We start from the raw sequence: 3,863 nt of genomic DNA on the forward strand, positions 1-3,863 counted from the left end.
GTATGTACAAAGGTAGTATGTATGAAGTGATAGGGTACAAGTATAGTAATTCAGTGTGGCTGACATGTGCTTAATAGGGAAAACAATGATGGAAGAGGCTCAAAGGGAAGATACCTGTCAATCACAAGGGACTCTACCTGCCATGGGATTTGTTATTTGTCTCTTGGTGATGGAAAGCCATTGAAGGATTTTTTTTTTTTTTAAGCAAAGGAGGGCTGGACTGAATTTATATTTTAAAAAATTGTTTTGGCAATCATGATCATCAAGTTATCAGTTGAATGCTTGCTTATATGCATTATCATAGTTAATCTTTAAAAACACACTGTGAATGAAATACTACCATTATTCACATTTTATAAATAAAGGAGTTAAGGAATGTGTCCAACATCATCCATCTATTTAGTGACAGCGTGTTGGGATTTTAAACTAGGGCTGTTTAAACAAAGCCTGCTCTCTTAACTTCTACATGTCACTGCCTGGGTACATTCTACTGTAGTGCAGAGGATCGGGGATGGGTGAAGGGACTATTGAAATAGAATAGGTAAAAGAGTGGTTGATGAGAAACAAATAAACTTAAGAATTATTTAAGAGTAGAGTGTCCAAATACCTGGTTTTGAATTGGATCCATCAGCATTTGAACTGTCTGAGAAATATATTCAGAAATATTTTATATTTTTAATTAAAAAGTATGATTACTACATTATGATACAATTTGTGTGCAGTCTCCTCGCTCATTCTCTGGGGCTACATTGTGAGTAATTCAGCTTACTTGCTGTCTGGTTAGCTGAAGCCTTATTATACAATCAATGCACATCACTACGGCCAGCTGCATGGATAAAATTTATATGAGCTTGTCCAATAGGAGACAATATACAGATACACTACATTGCTCAAATTTTATTTTCATAAATATAATATTCCTGATTTTTGCTCAGCTTTTTTTTTTGGTGAGAGAATACATTTCTGTTATTTTATTTTATTATTTTATTTTTTATTATACTTTAAGTTCTAGGGTACGTGTGCATAACGTGCAGGTTTGTTACATATGTATACATGTGCCACGTTGGTGTGCTGCACCTATCAACTCGTCAGCACCCATCAACTCGTCATTTACATCAGTTATAACTCCCAATGCCATCCCTCCCCCCTCCCCATAATAGGCCCCGGTGTGTGATGTTCACCTTCCCATGTCCGAGTAATCTCATTGTTCAGTTCCCACCTATAAATAAGAACATGCGGTGTTTGGTTTTCTGTTCTTGTGAAAGTTTGCTGAGAGTGATGGTTTCCAGCTGCACCCATGTCCCTACAAAGGACACGAACTCATCCTTTTTTATGGCTGCATAGTATTCCATGGTGTATATGTGCCACATTTTCTTAATCCAGTCTGTCACTGATGGACATTTGGGTTGATTCCAAGTCTTTGCTATTGTGAATAGTGCCACAATAAACATACGTGTGCATGTATCTTTATAGCAGCATGATTTATAATCGCTATACTGTTTTCCACAATGGTTGAACTAGTTTACAATCCCACCAATAGTGTAGGAGTGTTCCTATTTCTCCACATCCTCTCCAGCACCTGTTGCTTCCTGACTTTTCAATGATTGCCATTCTAACTGGTGTGAGATGGTATCTCATTGTGGTTTTGATTTGTATTTCTCTGATGACCAGTGATGACGAGCATTTTTTCATGTGTCTGTTGGCTGTATGAATGTCTTCTTTTGAGAAATGTATGTTCATATCCTTTGCCCACTTTTTGATGGGGTTGTTTGTTTTTTTTCTTGTAAATTTGTTTGAGATCTTTGTAGGTTCTGGATATTAGCCAGATGAGTAGATTGCAAAAATTTTCTCCCATTCTGTAGGTTGCCTGTTCACTCTCATGGTAGTTTCTTTTGCTGTGCACAAGTTCTTTAGTTTAATTAGGTCCCATTTGTCAATTTTGGCTTTTGTTGCCGTTGCTTTTGGTGTTTTAGACATGAAGTCCTTACCCATGCCTATGTCCTGAATGGTATTACCTAGGTTTTCTTCTAGGGTTTTTATGGTATTAGGTCTAACATTTAAGTTTCTAATCCATCTTGAATTAATTTTCGTGTTAGGAGTAAGGAAAGGATCCAGTTTCAGCTTTCTGCTTATGGCTAGCCAATTTTCCCAGCACCATTTATGAAATAGGTAATCCTTTCCCCATTTCTTGTTTTTCTCAGGTTTGTCAAAGATCAGATGGCTGTAGATGTGTGGTATTATTTCTGAGGGCTCTGTTCTGTTCCATTGATCTATATCTCTGTTTTGGCACCAGTACCGTGCTGTTTGGGTTACTGTAGCCTTGTAGTATAGTTTGAAGTCAGGTAGCGTGATGCCTCCAGCTTTGTTCTTTTGACTTAGGATTGTCTTGGCAATGTGGACTCTTTTTTGGTTCCATATGAACTTTAAAGCAATTTTTTCCAATTCTGTGAAGAAACTCATTGGTAGCTTGATGGGCATGGCATTGAATCTATAAATTACCTTGGGCAGTATGGCCATTTTCACGATATTGATTCTTCCTATCCATGAGCATGGTATGTTCTTCCATTTGTTTGTGTCCTCTTTTATTTCACTGTTGCTCAGCTTTTATCTTTGTTATATCTCTATGTGCTTTTTTCAGGAAGGAAATATTTGGTGGGTTTAATAGGCTGATTATTCTAGATCAAAACCTTTTTTCAACACTGTCTTATGATAATTAAAAGAAAAATACCGGTTTGTTGTAAAGAAAGCTATATTTGTATTGTCGAAAGACTTTTTTTCTAGTTGGTATAGTCAATAAACATACTTGTACATTTACATCTAAAATACTAAATACATATCCAAGAGTGTTCAAATATCTCCTGATCTGGTTTCTTTCTGATAATTCATTCTAGTATGCCCTAAATAATTGTATCTGGATTATCAATAGATTCCCATCTAACTCAGTAAAAAAGGCAACACTCTAACCGTGGTCTGTCAGGTCTTTCATGATTGATCCAGCTGTTTCAGTCCCCCATCACCCATTATCTACCCAACATCATTTTCCATCCCCCTCCCCCATATCTTACTCTTATTGGCCACATGGACTGATTTCCTTTTCTTCAAATGTGCCAAGCACCCAAGGCCTTTGCAATTGCTACCCTCATGATTGGGATACTTTTCTTTCAGTCATCCGGATGGCTGGCTGCCTCATTTTCTTTGAGCTTTTGCTTAAAATATCCCTTGATCAGAAAGGCCTCCTAAACCACCCTACGTATACTACTTCTTCCAAAACTCTTTCTCTCTCACCCTGTTTCATTTCCCTTCATTGCACTATCCCCATAAAATATAGTATACATGTATTTGTGTATTTGTTTGTCTCATAGGACTAAGATGCAATCTCCATTAAGTCAATACCTAGGATATAATATTCACTGACTTTGAATGGAAAAATACATTAATAAATGAACAACAGGAAATTTTTTCCACCTAAATGCACCGCTCCTCCAAATTTGTTTAAAGTGGTTTAATGTATTTTTCAATTGCTTTATCTTGGCAACATGGAAGGAATATTTAGCATTGTGAGTAATCTATAAAGGGATAATTGCAAATATTTAAGGTTAAGTCAGTGAGGCGTAGATTTAATTTTGTTTAGTTTTTAATATACCATTCACTTCTTTGAAAGCAAAATGTCTTTTTAAAGAGCAAAAACTACATTAAATCCACACTATCTAAATAAAACATAAGGATATTATAGGTTGTCATCAAAAAATTTTTCATATTGTCAGTATATATTTTGTACACTGCAGTTTATTAAGTATTGAGAAACTTTTTTTTTGTAAAAGCTAATTAAAGAATCCAAAGAACCAAATTACCAAATTGATGAA

This window comes from Chlorocebus sabaeus, chromosome 3 (genome assembly GCF_047675955.1).
Source record: "Chlorocebus sabaeus isolate Y175 chromosome 3, mChlSab1.0.hap1, whole genome shotgun sequence".
In the NCBI taxonomy this organism is placed as follows: Eukaryota; Metazoa; Chordata; class Mammalia; order Primates; family Cercopithecidae; genus Chlorocebus; species Chlorocebus sabaeus.